This window comes from Balaenoptera physalus (genome assembly GCF_965194825.1).
Source record: "Balaenoptera physalus genome assembly, chromosome: 20".
Taxonomy (NCBI): domain Eukaryota; kingdom Metazoa; phylum Chordata; class Mammalia; order Artiodactyla; family Balaenopteridae; genus Balaenoptera; species Balaenoptera physalus.
The window spans coordinates 2,340,621-2,368,404 of NC_138901.1; the positions used below are offsets into that span (position 1 = coordinate 2,340,621).

The window sequence follows — 27,784 nt, forward strand, 5'->3', positions numbered from 1 at the left end:
GAGGCTCATCACCGCTTTGTTTATAAGAGATAAATGTGCATGTAACCAAGTGTCAGGCAACAGTAAAAAGGTTAAGCAAAAACCACAGTAGTACATCAGAGGAATGCCATGGAGCCGTTACAGAACACAAAAGGGCTGTAATGACAAGGGAAATGTTCATGAACTATTAAGTGAAAAAATGTAAAAAACTACTGTGTTCACTGATGTCAACTTTGAAAAAGTACTCACGAAAAGCACGTTGACTATAGGTCAGCCAAAATATTTACTGTGGTGTTTTACTACAGATTACTGCTATCTTCATCCGTATAATTTCTATGTATCCTGAAATTAGCAAAGATTTGTTTTACCATCAGAATACAGAATAATTGTATCTAAAGGTTACACTGTGTAATTTCAGCTATCAGCTCATTAGATATTCTGTGACAGTCCATGTCACATTAAGTTGGTCTTTAAGCAAATCATGCTTTAAAAAGATGACATACTTAAAGTTGAGGTTGAAAAAAGCCTACAGTGTTTTATTTGTAAAATGTGCTCGGCGGTCAGTCTTACTGATGATAACAAAAAAACTTGTCTAACATTATGCGATTTTTGAATGAATGTTAAGCACAAAATAGGCCTATATTAGTGATTAATATAATGTCTGGTTACGTTAATTTTGTCTGCTACCTTTTCCTATCTTTGCCTCTTCCCTCCATTCTAAAATTTAAAAAAACCACTTAAAACCTTAATCACTATGGGATGTTTAAACTACTGAATGTTTTGTTCATTGCAGTAATAACGAAAGATTTTTCTAGAATTATGGGAACTAAGAATGTAGTAAGACCTAAAATCTAGTATTAGGAGATTCAGGGTCTTAAGGCTCTTCCTGCAGGAGGAGTTTCCATCTAACTCTTGTGTCAACTTCATCATCAAAACTTCCCAGCTATTGCTCTTTGGAGAGTTCTAAGAACACCTAAGCAGGAGAAAATAAATAAGGAAACGAAAATGTCAAGGTGTCTCCGAAAGATGGATGCACCCAGAGGTTCACACAAAGTTTACCTGGATTGATGCTCTCTGGTTTAAAAACTCACCTGTTCCAAAGTAGCCTGAGAGAGGCTGTATTCTTCCAGGTCAAAGGTCCGTTTCACTGCATTTAATGGGACTGACATTAGTGGCTCACAAATTTTTCACCAAAAGTATTCTCAAAGTAGGCAACATAAACAGCAACTTCAAATCCATGAGGTACTTTAAGATATAGGCCAAGTAATTAAATTTTCTTGAAGGATAAATTAGAGTGCTGATATGGATAATCAAAAGATAGCAATGCATTCATGTATAAATGACCTGTAAACTTTCTTGTTAAGGAGTACCTTGTGTCCTATATTTCAGTATTTAGCCTTTTGATTCTCTGCACGTGTATGTTCTGGACTCCAGATCAATTGTTGGGTATTGCTTTAGTCTACATTTATAAAACCACGGAGTATATACTCCACGCTGGTCCCCTTTTAATGAATCCCATGCTTCTTACATGTCAAGACCTCATAAGTATCCAGTGTACGCTCTAGTCAATGCCTCTGGAACTAGTTCAGAAGCCCCTCGTCAATCCTGACTTCTCGTCCCTCTGTATTTTCCATGCAGTTCCAGCACTCATATAAACACATGGATCAATGGGGTAAAAGAGAGTACTGACAGATTGAGGCCATGGTCCACAGTCTTGCTCCTTGAGCCTCTGACTTTGACAAACATGGAGATGCCAGAAGCTCACCTTGGTGTTCTTTGGGCTATCACGCTGATAATTATGCTCCAACAGTATGCAGTGGAAGCAGGACAGAATATTCTGACTTATTTGCTGCTGGGTTTCCTCATTAGCAGAGGGAAAATCAGTTAGAGGAAAGCCAAGTCAAGGGGCACCAATACATTCCCTTCAAAATTTTTAAGACTATTCCAGTGGAAATTTTCCAAGGTTTGATTGATGATATAATTTTTCTACTTGAAGTTATCTAATAAGTATTCCATGTGAAAATAGGCACCATACGTGAAGTCTTAATATGTCTAAACTTACCTGCCTCTAATTTGGAAAAGGCCTGAGATAGAGGGTGAACATTCTCCACAGGTAATTTATATGCCATCACGGAGGAATACCTGGGAGGAGGAGAGAGTGAGGGTTACTGTGCTTTAATGTTACAACATTGGAAAGAACTTGACAGCGAAAATAACCAAAGAATTTTTCAAAAAGTTTCCTTTAGGGACTTCCCTGGTGGTCCAGTGGCTAAGACTCCACGCTCCCGATGCAGGGGGCCCGAGTTCGATCCCCGGTCAGGGAACTAGATCCCACATGCTTCATCTAAGAGTTCGCATGCTGCAACTGAAGATCCCGAACGTCAATACGAAGATCCTGCATGCTGCAACTGAGACCCAGCACAGCCAAATAAATAAAAAAGTTTCCTTTAAATAAAAAGGTAAATAGTTTAAATCTGATAAAGCATGAATCTGAGCCAAAATATTTGTCTTTAGCCATAAAAATTTGATTACAACAAAAATCTGGTTGTCCCAAATTTAATGTTCAAGATAAATTCTTAAAAATAGCTCTGATAATCTTTCTTACTCAGCCTGTGGTATCTTTCTTTTGTGTTATAGTTCTTACTCTCAAAAGCCAATCTTTCCGTGCTCCCTGGGACCTTTTTATCAAATGATTTTCTCTGCATTTAATTCTCAATTTCTTATACAAGAATTAAAACCTGTTGAACTCTCTCCCATTAAAAAAATTCTTTCTTGACCTCTAGCCCTCCCCACTCCAAATAAGCTCATCCAGGATCTCCATGTTGCACAATTCAAGGAACATTCTTTGGTCCTTATTTTTTAGACTTCTCCAAAGAATTAAATAAAATTGTACACACCCTCCTTAAAACTCTCTCTCTCAGAGCTTTTCATAATTTTCCTTCTAACTCTCTAGACCAGCTCTGTTTAATATGTTAGCTACTAGCTACACACGGCTATTTACATCTAGACTAGCTAAAGTAAATAAAATTTAAAATCTGAAGTGCTCAGTAGCCACATGTGGGTATTGGCTGCCACACCCTGGACAGCACAGATACAGGACATTTCCATCATCACAGAAATTCTCTTGTTCAGGGCTGTTCCAGGCACGCTTTGCACACTTGGGTATTTGTTCTTATGGCTGCTGCTGAGGCGGTGGCAGTTTCCCCCTCAATCCACTCTCAACACTGAGAGTTCCTGGGGTCCATGCGAGACCCTCTCCCCTTTCCATCTCTTCTTGACCTTATCCATTCTCCTAGCTGAATGGGCTTATATCTGTATGTTAAAAATGCCCCACTTTGGGCTTCCCTGGTGGCGCAGTGGTTGAGAATCTGCCTGCCAATGCAGGGGACACGGGTTCGAGCCCTGGTCTGGGAAGATCCCACATGCCACGGAGCAACTGGGCCCGTGAGCCACAACTACTGAGCCTGCGCGTCTGGAGCCTGTGCTCCGCAACAAAAGAGGCTGCGATAGTGAGAGGCCCGCGCACCGCGATGAAGAGTGGCCCCCGCTCGCCACAACTAGAGAAAGCCCTTGCACAGAAACGAAGACCCAACACAGCCAAAAATAAATAAATTAATTAATTTAAAAAAAATGTCTCAAAAGGGTCTCCATACTCAAAATGTGGGGAGCCTGTCCCACTGGAGGGAGATGTCCTCTGCGACCCTCACCTCCCTTAAAAAAAAAAAAAAAAAAAAAATGCCCCACTTTGTTTATTGACAGACCTGATCTCTCAATGACCTTTCCCTTCTCTTCTGAGCTATAGGCCTACATCTTTGTATATTGGCATCTCCATTTGGATATCTCTTTATACATCATGGATATAAGCTTTCTTTCCATCCTATGCACGTAGCGCTCATTCTTGACTTAGATTCTTTACACGTGACGTTTTCTCAAAAGAGTGACTCTTATCCCCATTCTTCGACTGGCCAAACCCCGCTCAGTCTTAAAGTCCTACCTTAATGTCATTTCCTCATTTGCATCTTCATTTGCTTAACACCCTTGCCTCAAAAAGAAAGCAAGCACCATAAGAACCTTGTCTATTTACTGACTACTCTATACACAGTCTCCAGCACATGGTAGGTGCTCGATAAATATTGTTTTCAAAAATGAGTAGAAGTAGTATATAGGAAAACTGTACATCTTTCAATTAAATTCACCCTTATTCTGCTATTCACGTGGATTTGGTTATCCTTACTTGTAACTCATAGCTGACCTCATACAACTTTAAAGGAACCATTGGGAGGATCAAATGATTTATAATCAATTAATTTAGGATAGAGTCAATCTTTCTGAAGCATGCGAGGCTGTTTGAACTCTTGGTGCAATTTTATATTTGATAAAATGCTATAGGCTGATACAGAATTTTCATTGTCTATTTAAAACACCATTAAATTGATGGTTATATTTGTTTGTACTTCCTAACTCTGTCATTCCACCATTTACACACACATACACACACACACACATACTCCATCCACCTATTCTCAGTATGAAACACTCACTGAAAATAACTTTTCAATTGCTGTCTTTCTTCTGTACTTCCTAGTGACCCCCAAACAACTTGTTTCGTAATAAACAAGCAGCTGAGGCTTTCTTCCTGTCCGGACCAGTGTAAGACTAAGCCGTGCGTGCCGGAAGGTCCTTATACCTGCCACCCAAGCCAAAAGCATCCCTCTCCTTTCCTGCCGAGCAGCCTGTGGAAAAAGCTTCAGAATCTCTGTGTGGAGAGGCCCCACCTGGGTGAGTTCCTTTACTTTTACTTCTAGTAAATAATCTTTACCAAACTTGCTTTTCAGATGTTGAATGGAACCAATACAATTAGTCCAGGGAAGAGAAAGAAGAGCGGAAAGAAAAAAATATGTGTCTCTTCATTTCTCCCTCAATCGCAGGTGCAGAGGAAGGTGTCTGATCACAGATGAAGGAGCTAAGAAGCACCAGCTGTTCACAGCGAACAGACTCTCTCTCTGCGGGAACTTGGGGGTCGAGCGCCGGCTCTAGACAGGCACCCACCTCAGCCTTCCGGATACCATGACGGCCACGCAGTCACACATGGCCGCGGCCTCGGCTGTGTAGTGGGTGGTCAGGAGGGCGTCCCCCTCTCGGTGTTTCTAACAATGGCCTGAATCGCCAGCCTGAAGATGAAGTAAGGGATTGTTTGAAAGTAGTTTGGGAAAAATAGATGAATGGGAATGAAAATGAAGCCTAAACAGAAAATGTTCGATTTGGTTACAAGAAAAAAGAAACCTTTGCTCTAGAGAGAAAGAAGAAAAATTGTACCACATTACGTAATTATACGACCACATCAATAGGCTTCACGGAATGAAAAGTAGACGCCTGAAAATTGAGTAAAATAGTGTTTGTTAAAAAAAAAAAAGTTGAAGTACAGAGAAACACCACATTGTAGGATTTTCAATAACTGAAAAATAAAGCAGAAGAAGAAAGAGGCGGGGGGAGGCGCAGCAAGAGAAAGAAAATTAAATCGAATACATTCAAGAGTCCGTGTGATTCTTGAAATGTCTACTTTTCCTCCCCTGAGGAATTCTGAATACGGTATCAACTTTCACTGAGTCGAGTAATAGAGGGCGTGGGCCTCAGAGGTTAACGGGGCAAGAGTAAACACTAAAGGAGCCATCACTGCAGACTTACGCTATTGACTTGGACACTTCACCACACGTGCGGCGGCCCCTCGGGGTCCCTCGCTGTGGATGGCTCGTCCTGAAGCACCACTGCTGGGCTCCCCAGGACGCTCAGCGCGAAGCACAGCTGCAACGAGAGGAACCGCGTCTGGCACCGCCCTGGGGGTGCGGAGAGGACCCCGAGCCCCGCCCTACCTGTCTCTCCACTCCCTCGGAAAGGCCTTGCGGGGAGCTTCAGCTAGCCCTGCCGCTTCAGTGCGTCCACCAACCTGCAGGAAACACTGATACGTCCCTACCTAAAACACTGTAGGTAACCCTGGTATTTTCAATCTGAAAAGAGTACACTAAGCCCCATTCACATTGTCCCAAATAATGAATCTCATGATTTGGTTCTTATTCAGATTTTCAACCACTTTATTTGCATGAAAAGTAAAGACATTGTTCATCAGCTCCTTTCCACATTTAATGAGCGAGTTCTATATCCTCCCTTCCTCCAGCTACAAATAGCGTGAAGGAGGCTCCACTCTGCACCTTGAAATACTAAGAGCAGCATCCTCTCGCCCAGTCCTTTCACTGCCGAATACAACTCCCGGTGTTCTTTGACCGTAAGGTGGGGCCACAAGGAGTTCTTCTGGGGACAGCACCCCGAACACCTGATGACATCATCTTCCTGTTGCTTCCGAGGTGTTCTGCTGCCATTGAAAACCACCTACATCGAACACTGAATGTCAGATTCACATCTGGCTTTCACTCCAATCCTCCTCCTCCTTCTAAAGGAGATAAAAATGGCCATTCGGCTGCAATCTTTTTTGAGCATGCAAGAGATATTTTATAAATTCTTTCATCTGTTTATTCTTATTTTAAAAAAAACCATTTGATGCTGGAGAGGGTGTGGAGAAAAGGGAACCCTCCTGCACTGCTGGTGGGGATGCAAGTTGGTGCAGCCACTGTGGAAAACAGTTCGGAGGTTCCTCAGAAAACTAAAAATAGAACTACCATATGATCCAGCAGTCCCACTCCTGGGCGTATATCTGGAGAAGACTCTAATTCAGAAAGATACACGTATCCCAGTGTTCACTGCAGCACTATTTACAATAGCCAGGTCATGGAAGCAGCCTAAATGTCCATTGACAGATGAAGGGATAAAGAAGGTGTGGCATATTTATACAAAGGAATATTACTCAGCCATAAAAAGAATGAAATAATGCTATCTGCAGCAACATGGATGGACCTAGAGATTCTCATACTGAGTGCAGTCAGACAGAGAAAGACAAATATCGTATGATACTGCTTATATGTGGAATCTACAAAAAGGCTACAAATGAACTTATCTACAAAATAGAAACAGACTCATAGACATAGAGAACAGACATGTAGCTGCCAAGGGGTAGCGGGGCATGGAGTGGGGTGGGCTGGGAGTTTGGGGTTGGTAGATGCAAACTATTACATTTAGGATGAATAAACAACAAGGTCCTACTGTAGAGCACAGGGAACTATATCCAGCCTCCTGGGATAAACCATAATGGAGAAGAATATTTAAAAAAGAACGTCTGTAGGTGTAAAACTGAGTCACTGCTGTACAGCAGAGACCGGCACAACACTGTACATCAACTATACTTCAGTAAAAGAAAATCATTTGATTGACTGATGGGAACACTGATATCTAAGAGGACATCTCCCCTGGCCATGAGCTTGGCCCCCTCCCATGCCACGTACCACTCCCGCGGTTGGCTTTGTGTCTCCAGTTATCATTTCAATAGATGTACTTTTCCCAGCTCCACTGTGTGCCAGCAAGCCCAACGCTTCACGTGGGGAAAGGTTCCCCATCACTATTTGTACTGTAGAGGTCAACTAACCTAAAATCACTTAGCTCAGGAACGTTTTGAAACAAAATAACATTTCAAACTGCACCTTCGTCATTTTCTATATTACAACATTAATGGAAAGACTTTGGATTTACACCAGAAGAATTTGGTCTTCTGGATCCAAAATCGGTTGGTTTTCTTGCCATTTGATTTGAGACAGGATTTGGAAGTAAAAACGTTTCTCTGCTGACATGTCAAGTGGTTTTCTAATCACATGTTAACCAAGATATATGAACAGACTCAAAGAACGGAAAATTATTTCCTTTATAGTCCTAAATAAAGAGAATAAAGAACATTCTAATAGAGGAAACGTTATCTAAACCTTTGTCAACACAGAAGGAAACATTCCAAACGGCTCTTTTCTTCTTTCTTGTTGAAAAGCAACTTTTCTTTTTCTCTTTATATTCCTTGTGTCAACAGCTTGCCATTATTACTGGTTTCTGAAAAACATGAGAAAGCATGATTTTCCTGTTAAATGTCACATATTTTGTTTTACCTTTTATCATGTTTTACCTTTCATTTCCTAGGCTATGAATTTAACCAGATTTTGTGCTAATAGTAATTCAGCCTCTTTTTTCAAATAAAAACCCAAGTGTATGTTTACGAACAAGAACTTCTTTGTCAACTCCTTCTAAAAGTAATTCCTAATCAAATACATTCCCTTTTTGTTATGCTAACCTTTCCTTTTGCATTAATTCCATGTCTAGCCCATTTCTTATTGATTTTCATACAGTGTAAATTCACTTGTTCTTTTTCATATACTATTTAGAGTTGTTGACATTACAATTTCAATATATTGCAAAATGAAATTGAAACTCTTGAAAAAGATGTGGGATTTTGTTAAAAGTTGATTTAAAAAAATCAGAATTCTTGAATTGTACTGATGAATGAGGATTAAAACCCACAAAGTAATGGAAGACGAGAAAATTAAAAGAGTGATGACAGGATAAGTACTCCAAAAGATAATGATTTGAATATGACCTACACATGGAAGTATTACAGAAACAAAAGCAAGTTTTCACACTAAAAACCAACAGTTTATCCACTCTACAGGACAAGCTAACTATCCCATTACTTCATCAGGGGTTGAGTCACTTGTTTTCACCTCATGCAAGCTGGAAGTAGTGAGTCCACTTGCAGTTTTCACTCGTTCAGTTTGCACATCTTCACCTTCTTCTGGCTCTTCTGGATTTGGATAATTTTCGCTTCTTCTTGGAGAGATTCTACAGAGAAAACCAAATAACATTAAAATGAAATTCTGTCTGTACAGCAACTACCAAGAGAATGTTGCTTCAATTATTACATCATTATTCTTTGTTTTAAGAGAATACAAATGATTAATTTATTGCCTACAAGATTCCCCTTGACAGTAATAACCCACTCAAGTAGCCAAGTCCCACGAAATACTCTTTGACCGTTTATTCTCTTTAAAACCTTTTATCCCATCGGTCAACCAGCTCTCTAAATTCTCTCAAATACAGACTTACCAGTCTTTTTAGTCTGTTTCCATCCAGAGCATCATCACACTACATCATAAATGATCACCATAACTGGCTTCTCTTGCCTTTTCAAAACATTTCACAACAAACTCATTTTTCATTATTGTGTCTTCTACTCAGAGACCCATACTTGCCATAAGCAGGAGAAAAACAAGCTTTGATGCTTAACCACTGCATATACAGTTCACAAGATAAATACGCAACTTGCCTAAAACCAGTAAAGATCCAAGACTTAGAAACTGTGTATCACTGCATTCAGTGTAATCCTCACTTTTTTGTTTTTATTTTTGTTTTGTTTTTTCAGAATAACACTGTCCAGTGGGCTTAGCCAAGAGGTGGATAGTAAATCCATCCTAATAAAATGATGTTAAATGTACTGCTGTAAACATTAAATATTTAAATTATATTCAGATGTTAATGTTCTCCCAACCTGAAAACTGGATCTTTCCTCATTGTTTCTCTTCCATACTTCATTTCCAGACACCTTATAACAAAAAGGAAACTGATGCTCTGAAGGTATGGCTAAAGGCAAAGAAAAAAATAGAATTAGCGTCGTTATGGGACTCAAACTCCGTGGGTAATATAAGCCTTCTGCCATAGAAGATTTTATCATTTTCTTATAAATTTGATACAAATCTTATAAAATACTTCTCCCATGGAGATGTTTATTCAAACCAACCCATATATGTGCTGCCTATAAGAGACTCATTTCAGATCTAAAGACACACACAGACTGTAAGTAAGGGGATGGAAAAAGGTATTCCATGCAAATGGAAATGAAAAGAAAGCTGGGGCAGCATTACTTATACCAGACAAAATAGACTTTAAAACAAAGACGGTAATAGGAGACAAAGAAGGACATTACATCATGATAAATGGACTGATCCAATAAGAAGATATGACAATTGTAAATACATATGCACCCAACATAGGAGCACCTCGATACATAAAGTAAATATTAACAGACATAAAAGGAGATATTGACGGTAATACAATAATAGTAGGGGGGGTGCTTCCCTGGTGGCACAGTGGTTGAGAATCTGCCTGCCAATGCAGGGGACACGGGTTCGAGCCCTGGTCCGGGCAGATCCCACATGCCGCGGAGCAACTAAGCCTGTGCGCCACAACTACTGAGCCTGAGTTCTAGAGCTCACAAGCCACAACTACTGAGCCCGAGTGCTACAACTACTGAAGCCCGCATGCCTAGAGCCCGTGCTCTGCAACAAGAGAAGCCACTGCGATGAGACGCCTGCGCACCACAACAAAGAGTGGCCCCCGCTCGCTGCAACTAGGGAAAGCCCGTGCGCAGCAACAAAGACCCAACGCAGCCAAAAATAAATAAAGTAATTAATTTTTAAAAAAATAAAAATAATAGTAGGGGAATTTAATGTCACACTTATATCAATGGACAGATCATCCAGGCAAAAAAGCAATAAGCAAACACTGGTCTTAAATGACATATTAGACCAGAGGGACTTAATAGATATGTGTAAAAAAATCCCATCCCAAAGCAGCAGAATACATTCTTTTCAAGTGCACATGAAACATTCTCAGAATAGAGCTCATGTCAGGCCAGAAAACAAACCTTGGTAAATTTAAGAAAATCGTATCAAGCATCTTTTCCAGCCACAACTCTATGAGACTAGAAATCAGCTATAAGAAAAAAATTGCAAAAAGCGCAAACACGTGGAGGCTAAACAAAATGCTAGTAAACAACCAATGGGTCACTGAAGAAATCGAAGACAAGATGAAAAAATACCTGGAGAAAATCAAAACAACGAAAACAAAAACACAACGATCCAAAATCTATGGGACACAGCAAAACCAGTTCTAGGAGGTAAGGTGATAGGGATACAAGCTTACCTAAGGGAACAAGAAAACTCTCAAAAAACTTAGTCGTACACCAAAAGGAGCTACAGAAAGCACAAACAAAACCCAAAATTAGTAGAAGGAGACAAATGATAAAGATCAGAGTAGAAATAAATGAAATAGAGACTGCTAAAAATAGAAATAAATCAGTGAGAGTAAGAGCTGGTTCTTAGAACAGACAGATGAACTCTCTAGCCAGACTCGTGAAGAAAACGTGAGTTCACAGCGGCAGAGCATGAGCATGCGGAGCTCCCCTGCCGCACAAACGCATCACAAGCGCATCTACCTGGGGAGCGATTCTCACGCAAAACCACCTGGAAACTGGAAGAGGAACTCGCGTACAACCAGAGCTGCAGGGAGGACGTCCACACAGCGGAGCGGGACCGAGGACAGGCGTAGGGTCGGCACCTCCGCCCCGGAGGGCGAGGTATGCGGAGAAGCTTCGCACCGGGGCCCGTGGCCCGGGGGGCGAGCGGGGCAAGCCCCAGGCGGGGGTCCTCCGCAGAGGAGACAGGCCCCTCGGCTGCTGGGGGAACCGCAGGCACGGACGGAGGCGCGGGGACGCCTGACTCCGCTCCCGAGGAGCGCCGCGCGGGCCTGCGCACGCCGGGGCCGAGGGGGCTTCGCGCCGGCAGCCGCCGCCTCCCCGCCGCCCTCACTCCCGCGGCCCCCGGCGCTCCTCACCGCAGCTCGGCCAGCCGGGCCCTCGGACCGCCCCGCGGCTGCCGGCGCAGAGCCAGCCGGGCGCCCGGGCGGCGCAGCAGCGCGCACTCCGGCGGGCAGGCGCGGACCCGGCAGCCGCAGCCCAGGGACGCCCCGGGCCCAGCCGCTCCACGGCCCAGCCTGGCCTCGGACCGGGGTGCGGGGTGCGGGGTGCGGGGGGAGGACGCAGCCTCGGGCCGCCTCCGAGCAGCGCCGCGGCCCATCAGCCCTCCGCGAGCGCGGGAGCCTCACCTGCCGCGGCGGGCCCGGCTCCGGGGCAGGGGGCGCGCCGAAGGGGAGCGGGGCCCGCCTGAGCCCACCCTCAGGCCTGCAGCCGCCGCGGCCGGGGGCAGACCCCTCCCCGGGCAGCGGGGCAAGAGCCGCCGAGCAGAGAGGAGGTCCCGCCTCACGTCCTGCACCGGCAGAGCGCCTGACTCCAAGCACAGCCCCCGCGAAGGTGGCAGAGGCCCCGACACCCCAGGAAGACGCGGCTCGTGTCCAGAGCGAAAACAGCCCTCGCACCAGAGGCGCCGGGCGCGCGGCCTACACGGGGACGCTCCCACGGCGAAACAGCCCTTCAGGACCCCAACAGGCCAGGAGCTCCCCTAAATTCATAGAGACACAGGAAGGCAGAGGAGCTACTCCCAATGAAAAGAGCAAGAGAAGTCCCCTGAAAGAACACATGATGAAACGGAGCTCCCCAGTCTGCCAGACCCTGGGTTCAAAAAGGTGGTAATAAAAATGCTAACTGGATTAAGAAAGATTCTCTATAGAAACAGAAACCTCTGTAGCCAGGAACTAGAAACTCTAAGGATGACGCAATCAAAAAACAGGTAATTCAATTTCTGAGACAAAAAGCAATCTAGAAGCAATGAATACCAACTAAATGACACAGAGAAAGGATAAATGATCTGGAAGATAGAATAATGGAAATCACACAATCATGAACAGCAAGGAGTTTGTCTGTTGTGTTAGCCAGAGTTTTACATTTTAACGAATATCTGTCCCAATCAAACAACTGTATAACTTTAGCATTTATTAATGGTCAGTAAAAAATGACGACATATGGAACGTCTTTGCATATATTGACAAAATAGGAAGAACACACATTCAATATACAAACACCACAAACACGTGAAAGAATGCTCAACATCATTAATCATTAGAGAAACGCAAATCAAAACTACAATGAGATATCTCACACCGGTCAGAATGGCCATCATCAAAAAATCTAGAAACAATAAATGCTGGAGAGGGTGTGGAGAAAAGGGAACCCTCTTGCACTGTTGGTGGGAATGTAAATTGATACAGCCACTATGGAGAACAGTGTGGAGGTTCCTTAAAAAACTAAAAATAGAATTACCATATGACCCAGCAATCTCAATACTGGGCATATACCCTGAGAAAACCATAATTCAAAAAGAGTCATGTACCAAAATGTTCATTGCAGCTCTGAAATAGCCAGGACATGGAAGCAACCTAAGTGTCCATCAACAGATGAATGGATAAAGATGTGGCACATATATACAATGGAATATTACTCAGCCATAAAAAGAAACGAAATTGAGTTATTTGTAGTGAGGTGGATGGACCTAGAGTCTGTCATACAGAGTGAAGTAAGTCAGAAAGAGAAAAACAAATACCGTATGCTAACACATATATATGGAATCTAAGAAAAAAAAAAAAAAAGGTCATGAAGAACCTAGGGGCAAGACGGGAATAAAGACACAGACCTACTAGAGAATGGACTTGAGGACAAGGGGAGGGGAAGGGTAACCTGTGACAAAGTGAGAGAGTGGCATGAACATATATACACTACCAAACGTAAAATAGATAGCTAGTGGGAAGCAGCCGCATAGCACAGGGAGATCAGCTCGGTCCTTTGTGACCACCTAGAGGGGTGGGGTAGGGAGGGTGGGAGGGAGGGAGACGCAAAAGGGAAGAGATATGGGAACATATGTATATGTATAACTGATTCACTTTGTTATAAAGCAGAAACTAACACACCATTGTAAAGCAATTATACTCCAATAAAGATGTTTAAAAAAAATTATCAAACATATAAGGTAACAATCCACAGTAACTGTGAATCAGGAAGGGGAAAAACAACAGATTAAAACTATTTGAAGACTTTAGATATTAGAATTGTCAAATAACAAATATTATTTTCAATTAAATGTATAAGTAAATTAAATGTGGAATTAAAGAACACAAGCTAGTAACAAAAGGCTGTGAGGAACAGGTCGGCATATTTGAAACAGAACCAAATAGAGCTTTGGAAAACAAAATCAAGGTTTTTAAAATCAGCCAAAGATTAAAGATAATTTAGACACAGCTGAATGGCTTTTGGTCATAAAGCCATTATTAGAATAAATAGGATCACTATGTAAAGTTTCCAGACTTAAACACACCCAATAACACAGTCTCAAAATATATAAAGCAAAATTAATTAAAGGGTGAAACTGACAATTCTACCTTTATATTGGGATGTATGAGGAAAAAAAACCCAATTAGGTCAAGGACTAATTCCAATGGTGAAGGAGACATTACCTTGTGACATTTAACCATTGTATCACAACCGCCAATAACATTGGCTCAGAATGATATGATTGGGAATACAGGGATGAGGCTTAGAAGGTAAGAAGCAGCTTAATAGCCTTTAGGATGTCTACTGCCATACTGAATTCTCCAACGGGTTGTATCTGTGACATTTCTATCCACACTAAATCCAACCTTCGAATAGTACCCACAATGACCAGCCAGTGTGACTCTAATAGCCTTAAAGAAGTAAGACCTTGGTCTCTTGACCCTAATCCCTCCAACCTGTCCCCATAACATACAGGAGAAAGGAAAGTCCAGAAGAAAGAGTAAAAGGGTAGAACTTGCTCCCCTTCTCACCGTTCGTGCTCAAACTAAGGCCATGCCTGAAGTGGAGCTGGAGAGAGAGAGTTTCATTGTTTATGAGATTAAAGTTACGTTTTGGACTTGACTGGACTTTTTTTAGTGCTTAAAGCAAATCTTAAGTAACAAAACGAGACTAGTTTAACATCCGAAATGGTCAGAAAGCTGTGGTAATCTGCTCAAGATGTCAACAAAGCTTGGAGAAGGGGATACAGCACACTGTGCCTAAAGTAATAAATAATTTATTTCTTAATAAAATGTTTCCATGTTTATTTGTTTGCTTATGTTATTAGTCAATGTGGCCACCTATCACGATTTTTTTTAAATAAAGAGAATTATTCAAGAGGAAACCTCACTGAGTTGAGAAGCTTGGGCTCAGGTCTAATCCTTTTAAGTTTTTCCCACTCTGTAAAAATGAGGGAATTGATCCAAACGATCTAGTCTTTCAGCTAGGACATGTCAGGATTCCTACAGATATTTTGCCTCTTTCCAAAGAAACAGAAGTGTAAAACAGAAACCTCAAAGAACAGATGGAAAATAGGAAAAAGAAAATGAACAAAAACCTGAAACCATGAACACAGTCCAACAATAACAGATGTGCAAAAGAAGTAGTTCCATTCTCTTCTAGGTAAAGTATTTACACTTAACTTTGCATTTTTAGGAAGGAACTTTAAGAAAATTTAATATAAGTATGCATTTGTGTACACATCCAGATACTTAAAATAAGAAAGCCAAGAGACCAAAAGCCATTATTTTTTCTCCCCGTGGGAAAGAGAAATGAAATCACATATGTGAGGAGCATAAGACAAGCTGCACAGCCAGCTATGCAAACCACCTGAAAACAATAGGATTAACAGCAAGATTAGAGACGGTGGGTCATGTATGGGGCGGGGCAAGGAGAGAATCACGTCATAAAGCTGTCAAAGGCAATTTTCTTGCATATGCCTTGTGTTAAGGACAAAATGTTAATGAAAATGAACTTTTATTATTATATTTGGCCTGGAGGGAAAATTATCACTTACCAGAGCAAACATGAGTCCTAATGAAACTGTGAATTCAGAAAACATGAAGCAGTAAATTAAACGTATCAAAAGAAGAATCCCGAAATAAAATGGAATGTCTCCCAGAGCCTGTCCACACCAGTAGGCTGAAGGAGAGAGGCCTGAAATCCATAACTGAGACTGAGCTTTTTGCTGATAAAGAAACAGAAGGGATACAGAAGAGGTTGAAATCTTGGGCAGAAAAGGTATTTTGTTTCCATGAAAATATTAATTTTTAGTAAATTTTAGAAACAGTAGCTGTAGCAGCAGCTACTTTTTTTTAGTCTATGTTATTTTATATAGTGAATCCGACCTTCAGTAATTTTCTAGCCTGGGTTTAGGAAGCAGGCCACAGGAAACTAAGACACTAATTCTATCCCAAAGAAAATAGTGTCTCTGTGACCAGAAAATACCATCCTGCAAAGAATCTAATGTCCAATATGGGAAGGTATGGCCATTGGCTTAATAGGAAAAGTCTGACCTGTTTGTAAAAGCTGATTTACCCTTTGGTGTAGATAGATTAAAATGACTATATCATAAGTTTTTAAAACCCAATTTACAAAAGCATAGTTAAAAGTTTGGAAATGTGATATATCTTATACTTCATACTAAAAAATACAAATTCCCTTTGGAATTGTGAAATAACTACACACAGTCAAAAAGTAGCACATTTTCATCTCAAGTTGATTTAGTATAATTGCCTTTAAAGCCAAGGTTAACTGTTTGCAGATGACATGATACTATACATAGAAAATCCTAAAGATGCCACCAGAAAACTACTAATCAATGAATTTGGTAAAGTAGCAGGATACAAAATTAATGCACATTTCTAATATGGAGGAGGTGAAGTAACAGCCCTATAGTACTATGTTTGAACTGTGTCAGTATGAATTCATAAGACATCTTTAATGTGTGTGTGTTATTCTACATATAAAATTTAGAATACACAGTTAGTTTCTGTCTGTCTGCTGAGAAGCCTAGAAACAATGACCAGTCTCACAGCAAAGAATATTTCATTCACACAATGGTCTTGAAATATTTTCCAACTATAAGAAGCTGGGGCATCTTGTCACACAAAATAGCAAGGAACCTATCAAAATAAAACAAATAAAACAAACCAACCAAACAAACAAACAAAAAAACTCAGAAACCAACCTGAAGTAGCTCCCTTTGGCCAAAGATGTAACAACTGGAGTTTCAATAAGAATAATTACAGTGGATTGAAACCTAATGTTTAAAACTTGTTCATCTTCCAAGGATTTTAGGGAAACAGTTAATTATCTTAAAAACTAATACAGGGAAAAATGGAGCAAAAAATTTGTTTTTAACCCTTGCTTTATCATTTTTTTCCCTATTCCACCCTCTTTTAAAAAATATTAGCCCCAATAGGAGCTAATCTTAATTCATGTATATTCAAACCAAATTCTCTCAATTGTTAAGGTTCATAGAACTGAAAGCACTAGAATTTCATATAAGAGAAATGTACAGTTGGAAAGGGATTATTATAAATAATTTTCATGATCTATTCACAATGTTTTATACAAGAAATTACTCTCAAGTTTCTTTGGGAGTACGGCATTCTTTGGGTTAAATATATTATAGCAAAATTTATGCCTGATCAGGAAGAATGTGGAAGAAGGTAAAACGTATAAGAATTTTATAAGAAATATATCACGGGACTTCCCTGGTGGCGCAGTGGATAAGAATCCGCCTGCCAATGCAGTGGACACGGGTTCGAGCCCTGGTCCGGGAAGATCCCACATGCCGTGGAGCAACTAAGCCCGTGCGCCACAACTACTGAGCCTGCGCTCTAGAGCCCGTGAGCCACAACTACTGAGCCCGTGAGCCACAACTACTGAACCCACGCGCCTAGAGCCTGTGCTCTGCAACAAGAGAAGCCACTGTAATGAGAAGCCCATGCACCACAACGAAGAGTAGCCCCCGCTCGCCGCAACTAGAGAAAGCCCGCGCGCAGCAACGAAGACCCAACGCAACCAAAAATAAGTAAATAAATATATATATATACATATATATATACGTATATATATATACACACAAAAGAAAGAAATGTATCAGTTTTACCTTAATACCTAGGATGCCTGCATCTGGTAATGGGGTTCTCTTGGAAGTTAAATTGTCAAAGCCACACTTTTTATGCATATTGCTTATTTTTAAAATCTCTATTTCTTGTCTTTGAAGAGAAAGAGGGGTAAAGAGCATATTTACGCAAACAGCCTCCCCAGTAACTAATGCAATATTAACTGAATTTTTAAAATCTCTAGCCAGTGCAAACCCTGCTACCTTGGACAGTTCTGCATCAGGAACACTTTCTGCTGCTAACTGATACACGCATCACATTTTCTTTCTCTTCAACTCAGGGAAGCATAAGCACAATCCTTACTTACTTTCTACTGCTATTAAAATCTAATACAGGGACTTCCCTGGTAGTCCAGTGGTTAAGACTCCACGCCTCCACTGCAGGGGGCACAGGTTCGATCCCTGGTCAGGGAGCTAAGATCCCACGTGCCACGTGTTGCAGCCAAAATAAACAAATAAATAAATAAATTTTTAAAAAATGAAATAAAATCTTAAACAAGTGAGGTCATTAAATTGAACGCATGCAAAAACAACTCGTGAATGCATCTCATTTCTTTATAACCCAATGAGTTTCCCAACGTATTAATGTATAATACACAGGTAACTTACCAGAAGGCCGACTCTGGGAGACCCATCACTGTCGTCTTAAATTTTTTTCATTCCTTTGTAATGTTTAATGATGTATACAAAAGGGGAGAAATAAACTACACACATAAAAATAAACCATTCATTTACAGTTTCTTCCTTAGAAATGAAAGGGGGTGTCCTCATATTTATTCCAATGACTGATGTCAACTCTTCCATCACAGAATGATTTGTTGTGACCTAAACTGGGATGTTAACAAACAAATGCGTTATGTTAACTATAGAAGAAATACACAAGAAAACCATATTTTGTTTCTTTCCATTTTCATATAGAAGCATTTACATATTTCTATCAGCTTTTTAAAAATATGGTGAGATTCATAAAAAGGAATGAAATGGTGACATTTGCAGAGATGTGGATGGACCTAGAGATAGTCATACACAGTGAAGTAAGTCAGAAAGAGAAAAACAAATATCATATAATATTGCTTACATGTGGAGTCTAGAAAAATGGTACAGATGAACTTATTTGCAAAGCAGAAATAGAGTCACAGATGTAGAGAACAAACTTATGGTTACCAAGGGGGGAAGGAGAGGTGGGACAAATTGGGAGCTTGGGATTGACATATATCCACTACTATATATAAAATAGATAACTAACAAGAACCTACTGTATAGCACAGGGAGCTCTACTCAGTGCTCTGTGGTGACCTAAATGGGAAGGAAATCCAAAAAAGAGGGGATATATGTATACGTATAGCTGATTCACTTTGCTGTATAGCAGAAAGTAACACAACATTGTAAAGTAACTAGACTCCAATAAAAAATTAATTTAAAATGTTTAAAAAAATATTTTAAATATGGTGTGTTAGATAGATAGATAGATGATAGATAGATAGATAGATAGATAGATAGATAGATAGATAGATAGATGAGGCCGGAGGAATAAACTACTCTCACAGTTCAGGCAAGAGATGCTAATATCTTGGACAAGTGCTGGTGGCAGAGTTGAAGAGAAGTACGTAGATTTGAGCTTAGAATTAACAGGGCTGGATGAGAGACGTGATGTGATGGGTGAAGCAGAGGAAGTGATCTCTGATAATTCCCCAGTTAAGTGCATGGCTTTGGCATTCACTGAGATAGAGGAAAAAATTTTAAAGACTCAGTCACATTTAGAGAAAAACACCCACATTCAGTTTGGAACAGACTAGTTTGAATTGCTTCTGGGGCATCAAAGTAAACAGTCAGCTACTTGGGACTACAGTAGAACAAACCTCGTCCACCACCCGTGTTTGCAAATAAAGTTTTATTGGAACTAGTCACGCACATTGGTTTATGGCTGCTTTCACATTACAACAGCAGAGCTGAGTATTTGCAACAGAGACTGTCTGGCCCCCAGAGCCTAGAATATTTGCTATCTGGTCCTTTACAGGAAAAGTTTGTTGGTCAACAAGTTGAAGCAGGGTTCTTGGAGTTACCAGCACATAAACTGTAATTAAATTTATGTAAATGGATGACATTGTGTAGAGAAAGTATATAGGGTGGAGAAATCTGCCTTGGATAGAACCTTGTGGAACTGCAGACTGAAAGAGGTGGGAGTGTAACGATGGATAAGATTGCAAGAAGACTGAGAAGGAATGGCTAGAAAAGTGAAAGAAAGCCAGGTGAATGCTGATATTTAGTTAAAAGATCAAGTAAGACAAGGAAGGAAAATGTCACTTGTTGATTGACATGAGAGTTGTTACTGACCTCAGAAAAATTCACTTTGGTGGTATGGTGGGAATAGAAATTATAATGAGCTGAGTCGAGCCTTAAGTGAAAGCAACCCTTTCAAGAAGTGGAGATGTTACAGGGAAGGAGAGCATTTGCTTGAGGAGGAAACATGGATGAGAGAGGGTTTTGATAATAAGGCAAGAAACTGATAATTTTAAATACTGAAGAGAAGTATCTAGTTGAAAGGGGGAAATTGAAGAAAGATGACACAGAAGGGAAAATCCGTTGTGCAACTTTCCTGATAGTGTTGAAGGGATAATGTTTCCAGCCTCTGAACTGAGGAAAAGGGTGGGTGTAGAGACTACGTCCATAGCTTGTCAGGGTTTGTGTTGGGACGTTCGGGAGTGTTCCCACACTACAGGTTCTATTTCCTCTGAGAATGAGAGGCAAAGTGTCATCTCCTAAGAGTGTAGGGGTAGGGTGCAAGAGGAGGGAGAGACTACAAGTGAGGCAAAGGATACAGAAGATTTAAAATAGGCAGTTACTTCTATAATTGCAGCATTAATTGCGGTTTGAAAAGCCACAAACCCTCTTTGCCAGTATGTTGTCAAGGAACAAAAAATTTCATCATGCATAGCCCAACAATGTTCTTTCAAGAGGAAGAAAAACATTCCCAGCATTATGCAGTGGAATCAATTAATGGAATTAAAACATTAACTTCGGCTCTAAAGTGAAACATCTGAATGTCTGCTCAAAGTCCACGGTTACACAACCTAGAGCATTCCTAAAGCGCGCTGCAAAACTGGAAGAAAGAAGAATATTAGTAAATGGCTGCCACAGTAGTGAGACTCATTCTGTAATAAAAACTTACCATGAAGTTCAGGAACAAAAAGTATATTACTTCTTTTCCTGATTTTATTAATGTTTCTATCAGTCATTCCCAATAGGGGATTTGATGAAGTAGCAAAAAAGACTGGAATTAATTCTCATGTAGTTACCTGAGTATTCAAAGTGTTCTCTCATAACTGGGATCCTATGTCCCCAACTAAACTTCGGCCAATATGAGTAAGTATCCTTGAACACAATTCCCACCATTTCAGAGTAGTTTCTTGCAAGTACTATGTCCATGGTTTCTTCATCAGGAGCCCCAACGATTGTTCTTCCTGCCATGTGTAAAAAAATATAATTAATCATATAAACTTATTACTAGAGGACACAAAACCAAGTTGCAATTGTTTAGGTTTCCCATAAAATTATTGGTGTTATATACTATCCCAAAGAGGTGCCTCTAAGTGAAGGGCTGAAAGTCCTTCCTATTGTTTTAAGTTCAGTGTGAATACGTGAGAAGATGTGAATGATACACCACTGACCCGCAACAGTGGAGGTTTCAACTGCACGGGTCCCCTTATACGTGCGTTTTTTTCAAAAGTAACTGCATTACTACACTACCCAGGAATCGGTTGCATCTGAGGAGGCAGAACGGTGGGTGGAGAAACCTCAGATGCTGAGGAAACACAGATACCGGGGGCCGACTATAAATTGCGTGGATTTTCGACTTCCTGGAGGGTGGGCTCCCCTACACCCCCTGTTGTTCAAGGGTCAACTGTATTGTTTTTAAAAAACCAACTGGCAGCATATTTTTTAGCGTAATCGTAATCCCCACTTAAGTAGATAAAAACTGAGTTTGTGTGCCTAAGTGCATGGAGTAATATATGTCTATATATGTGACCATGTGTACGTTTGTGCGCATACTATCCAAAAAAGATACACACAAGTTTATAGGGAAGGAAATGGCGGCTAGGGTGAAGGTAAAAGCTCTCATTTTTTGCTTCATACAAGTTTATATTGCTTTACTTTTTTAGGCTGGCTATTACCTTGGTAACTAAAATAATTTTAAAATTAGAAAGAAAAAGTATGTTAAATAACCAATAAAAATACTTGAGAATTTGGTGGGGTTTTTCCCTGCCAAGATTAGAAACTGATTTCTATCATGTGAAAATAGTATGCCAGTAGAAATAAATTGCATGCAAAGAACCAGAGTACAAACATCAGAAGTAAAGTTAGAACCCACCAAGATTTTTTGGAGTTAAGGACACTAACGTAAGAATTAAGCTCACACAACGTTTATAATGAACGGGTTTACAATCTGCAGAAGCAATCCGCCCAACAGGTGGTTAACAAGTCCGCTAATAATTTACGAAGTCCAAGTTATGGCCTCCTTCTTAATACTTTTTTATATTTGCATGTTTTATGTCCTAACATTTTTATTCCTTTTAGCACAGTGTTTAAATCTCATGCAGGGTGATGTCTACATGAAGAAGAAAAAGATACTCATTTTCATAGGGTGGCTACATCTTTCAAAACTACTCATCCTTCCCAACATAGAGTAAGGCCGTGAAACTTTTAGGAGGACAATGCAAATTTCACTGATTTTTCTCTTGAGGTTATACAAATGATGTCAAGGTCAGAACAGCAAGAGTTAGAAGAATACAGAACGAGACGGTGAAAGAGGCGCTGTGACCAGGCGGGGCCGGGCTGGTAGCTGGCATTGGGTGTTTCTATAAGAAAAGGAGAGAATCCGATGAGCCCTGAGACGCGGGGCTGGAAGCAGCCGACGGCTTGCTGCGTGCAGCAGAGACCAGTCCCCGAGGCTCGTGTAAATGCTTCCGGAGTTACAAAGAGATGAGGTCAGGGACCACACGGAGAATGCACGGAGCGCCAGGTCTGGGCAGGAGAGCCCGTGCCCAGCATGGGTAAGAGAGGCGTGCAGAAGTCAGAGTTCCAGAAGCTGCAATGAAGAAAAAAAGAACGGTGCAAAGTGGCCAGGGGTAAAGTGTGCAGTCATCTAGCATGGGGTCCAACCTTGTTTTCCTGCTCCAACCTTACTTTTTGGAGCATGCAACATACGCACAATAATAATGACTCACAACACCACAGATTTCCAGGACGAGAGGGTGCAAGGTGTGGATGCTCTTTAAAAAGCCCCCCGTTAAATCTATTTCCCTTCGAGAGGCGCCCTTACTTGGAGGTCCACAGCAACCCCTCCACCACATATGAAATGAGGATCCTGCCCCAGTTGAAAACCACTAACCCACAGGCTGCGTAAATAAACTCAATTTGCAAAACAAACTTCAATTTAAACATGAATACGTTGCATGAGAGTGAAACTCGGGTCACTGAACAACACGCCTTTCATAAAGGAAGTCAAAGCCATCTTATCCATTATCCTCGGTGTAGGCCACCACCACCAGATCAAAGTCATTAAACTTATCCCCACGCCCCAGGACTTGAGGCGGCTGTTCATGAAAACGAGTAGCTCTGAAGAGCGCCGAAAAGAAGCACCAAGAGAGCCCCAGAAGCGACGCTGTGGTCCACTCCTCCAGCACACAAAAGAAGAAAAGTGAGCCAAGTTCTCATGTGGTCCAGAACAGTGGGAAACAGTCAAACACACTTTAAGACAGAAAGTATTGTCACTGAGCACGGTGTCATTTCACCCTCCAACTGTCTTCCTTTCCCAGTTACTATCTATCCTTTAAAAACAACACCATTTTAAAAAACATACAACTTTGAGATAATACCAAAAATGTCTATTGATCTTAACCTAGAAATACAGCACCCCTAATAGTAGAACCACTGCTGATTATATGCCCTCATATTGATGTAATATAATTACAGAGCATCCCATAGGAGATATTCTTGTCCAAAGGGTTTAACCTGAAGTCAAAATCCAATTTTTTGATCTAAATTCTGTTTGCAAGAAACGTAGGTGGTTGTAAATCAACTACACCTCAATTAAAAAAAAATTGTTTTAATAAAAAATAAATTAAAAAAATAAAAAAGAAACGTAGATGGGAAAGGAATGAGTTAAATCACAGAATGCAGAAGCAATCAGGTAAATACAGCAGATGGGTATTCCACAAGAGAACAGTTTTGCTCTGGTCGGTGCCTGGCTTGAACAAACCAACTTTAAGAGGCATTTGGGGCAATTCTAGGACATTGAATTTGGACACGGAACTCGATGACGCTATGCGATTATTGCTAACTTTATAACGTGTCCTAGCCGCCACGAAGGAGAATATGCCCTTAATTTTCGTAGATGCCAGCTGAAGCCTTTAGCAGTCCAGTGTCCTATATTTTAAGAGGGGAGTTGAGGGGAGATGGGGAGAGGAAGCCAACATGGCAGGATGTTAGCAGGTGGGTGAACAGGATAGGATGTGAGTTCATTGGACCAGCGTTTCTGCATTTTGAGATTTTAAACATTATTAATAAGTTCTTTTAAAGGTTACGTTGGGTGATCACTGTAAGTGTACCCTTTATCAACATAGCCACTGAAAGATCAGAATTGAATTGCTTTAGGAGCTAAGGATGACGTGCGCTCTGCTAGCTCCCATCCAAATGTTACTGGCAACCTAAATGGGAAGAGAATTTGAAAAAGAATAGATATGTGTCTACGTACAACTGAGTCACTTTGCTGTACACCTGAAACGGACACAACAGTGTAAATCAACTCTACTTCAGTATAAAATTAAAAAAAAAACTTTTTTAAAAAATAAAAAAAAATTTTTTTAATAGAAAAAAGAACTGTTATTGCCTATTTTTCAACAGAACACAGCCTCTTTGTGGCCAAGGTGGCCCCAGATAGACCTCATGGGAACATAGAGCAAACCTCTTTGTCCTGATGTGCATATGTCCTTGTCCTAGAAACTAAAGAGAGTGCAAAGATGCTGACAGTCAGTGATCTGGACCCTGAAACCACTCTTAGGTTTCTAAAAGCCTAGTCTTCACAACAAATCCCCCCAGCGTTCCCTAATTGTTGCTCATAATTTTTTCCCCCAGCCCTACCAATGAACAGAATCTTATCAAACTGTTGTCAGTAGAGTGTTATGATTCAACCATTAAAATCTATTTCATTTTGCCTGGCTTTTTTAAATTTCTTTTTTTCCTACTACTGAAGTTTGCCCAGGGTAAATCCGAATCACTCCACAGATTCAAGTGGATTACTTATTTGGAGAATGGCTAGCTCTATTCAATAAAATGTTACTTACTTTGTTTTTCAGGAACTGACATATGAGCCCATTAGTTAATTTCACCTTTTGACATAAATATTATCCTATTCTGCAACATTTGCAAAATATTATGTTTACAACCCCAAATCAACTAGCCCAGAGAATGTGTGAACATCAAAAAGCAATAAAAATGGCATAATATGAAATGATGGCTTTTCGTTCACTAAATATGGTGAAATATATATTGTGAACCATACCAATAAGCTCTCTTTTTTCATTCTCCATTTTTTAAGAAAATTCTTAGACCAAAGGGCCTGAGTTTGTTGACACATGTGCCTCTCTTTTTTAATCATTTTGTCCTGTTCATCGAGAGAAGAGACAGTAAATATCACACAGCAACAACCAGGCGAGAAAAAGAGCAAAAAAGAAAAAAAAAAAAAAAATCCAGTTACCAAAAAAAGCTTCTGAACACTTTGAAGACATACTCCCAGATGCCCTCGTTGAATGCCTTATTTGACATTACAGTAACACACATTCACTAGTTTTTAAAGAGTATAAAATATTAATGATTGTAAAATATCCTGCCTGTGGGCCTTTCTCTCCAGGCTTTGCTTATGAGCCAGATGAGTGTGTCTTGTCTCAAAAGTAAAGTTTTCTGCCGCATCTTGACATTACAACAACCTGGAGTAAATAACTAACACAACATCGTAAATCAACTATACTCCAGTAAAAATTTTTAAATAAATAAATAAAGTAAATCAGAGAATAAGATGTTAGTAACGTTTAGAATCCAAAACACACTTTGCCCTTGACTTAGTTTTTTAAAAAAGGTATAACAGAAATAAAACCGTCTCCAGTTTTCTGTCCATCAGAGATTTGCCTGCAAGCAGCAGTCTGCACTTTGAAAGGGTCGCTTTTGCGTGCTTATTTGATGACATCTAGGAAACCACTGAGTAAAGGAAAGCTGAATCACTTCACAGTCATTCCTGGAAACCCAAAGAGCTCATTTCTCCTCTTTAAACTCATGGGTCTCCCTTTAAGAAGTAAGTATGTCAGATACACACAGATGAAAACCAGAAACATTGGTTAGCTAGTATGATTGGAGTATATGACGTGTGTACAGATCATCATGATGGGTAACAGGGATCCTTCTGTGTTTTCAATTTAAAATTCCGGAGATGATCATTTGGTATCACAGCTCTGGTGACTTAAACGCACTCGAATAAATGTTGATGTTATATACAAATTACAATGTTTAGAGAACTTGCTGGATTTCCTTTTTTTTGATAAAAAGAAAAGGTAAAGCTACCAAATACCAAAATCATCTCTAAATTCTAACTTGAGAAAGTGCCTAAGGGAAAACACCCATCTTCATGAAAAAGGAAACCACAGGGAGAAGCAACTTGTCCTAACGCATACACATTCCCAAGAAGTTAAACTTTGCAAATTCTCAGAAGGCCAACCTGAGAAGTGTAAGTCTGACACTCAACAATATTAATTATATTTACACACACTTCTGAGTCTATCTTCCATTTTACTATCATGTTAAAATACTATTTTACTGAGTTTAAAAAATTAAATCACTCATTAGGTCTACAATATAAAATACAGAATAATTTAGAAATATCAGAACAATATAATAATTTAACAATGTCAGTCAAGATGCTTGGCATTGGCTATGTCCTTTGTGCCTTAATTACCCTATACAGAGTAAAAGGTAAAAACAACAAGTTTGACTTACTGTCAGGTAAACAGGAGTGAGGAACTGAGAAGCACCTTTGATTCACTGGTTTCTTTTTGTCCAGAAGAACAGTTAAGAATCCTTCAAGGACTTTTTCACAAATGTTTGCCTCTTTTAAAGCTGTTTTCATTCAGTTTGGCTTCTGAAAACAGGCCATGGTCTGTATGTAAAAAGCCTGCCAAACACATTCTTTACTTGATAAGTTGTTTTTTTCCCAGGTCTTTCTTCTAGTCCAATTGTGCCCCAGGAAGGATGCAGCTGTGGATTGGTCCCTAAGTGTGTGTCACGTGGTACCTCTTTATTACTCTCTTTCTGGCATATGCAAAAAAGTGATCCGATTCTAAAAGGGAGAAACAAAACCCCCAGTTCTGAGTAAGTCTATATTAACTTTGAAAGATTAAAAATTCAAGAGCCACGCCAAGAAAGAGCAGATTCAAAAGAAAGGACGTTGAACAGAGAAAGAAAGTGAGGATCTCAGAAATCAGAGTAATTTACATGAGAAAACTTTACCGAAGACTTCACTGCACTTCAGTTAAGTGGTTCTCTGTACTGGCTGATTCCTATGTGCTAGAAGGTATGCTAAGGGTTTAAAATGAATTAGTTTATTTACCCTCAAAGCAAACCTGTGAAGTTGGTGCTATATTTGTACACAGTTTACAGATTCAAAATGCGAGACTGAAAGGCGAAGTAATTTGCAGATGCTCAAATAAAGGCAGAGCCAATAGTGAGTCCAGAACAGTGTCTGGACTCCAAACCCACTCACTCTTAGCTACCACCGTGAAAATTATGCTGATAAAAACAACGAGATCTAACACTCGTTTCAATAGCTGAATAGTTCAGACTAGATGCGCAGAATATTTTTTTTTTTAGCTACAAATGCTGGATGTTCTCAGAATTTAAATAACCCCTGTTTATCAACCCTGAAAATCTCCTTACACGATTTTAACTGTAATCAATACATTTCTTGGGATGTGTACACACGTTAATAACCACTCATGAAAGTGAAGGACAGAGAGAGGGTGACGCACTCGGAGACTATTCAGGCGATCACCGTTTTCATTAAGAATATGGAAATAAATGTTTCCTTTGACTTCAATTGCATTCCCTCCCTG

The 27,784-nt window shown here is 40.3% G+C and overlaps 1 pseudogene across 1 annotated transcript; it reads right to left on the reverse strand.

Moving 5' to 3' along the window:
- LOC309651209 (ATP-binding cassette sub-family A member 10-like) lies at positions 1-27,464 on the reverse strand (annotated as a pseudogene). Its single transcript, XR_014268690.1, has 20 exons — positions 25,070-27,464; positions 23,887-24,035; positions 23,147-23,337; positions 20,924-21,125; positions 20,471-20,574; positions 18,237-18,452; positions 17,936-17,971; positions 17,613-17,721; positions 15,513-15,752; positions 15,178-15,325; positions 11,174-11,541; positions 9,449-9,540; positions 8,625-8,742; positions 7,831-7,959; positions 7,293-7,505; positions 6,105-6,363; positions 5,029-5,262; positions 4,696-4,836; positions 2,042-2,121; positions 1-1,126 (listed from the first exon to the last, which is right to left on the reverse strand). The product of XR_014268690.1 is annotated as an ATP-binding cassette sub-family A member 10-like (transcript).
- Positions 27,465-27,784: the final 320 nt, after the last annotated feature.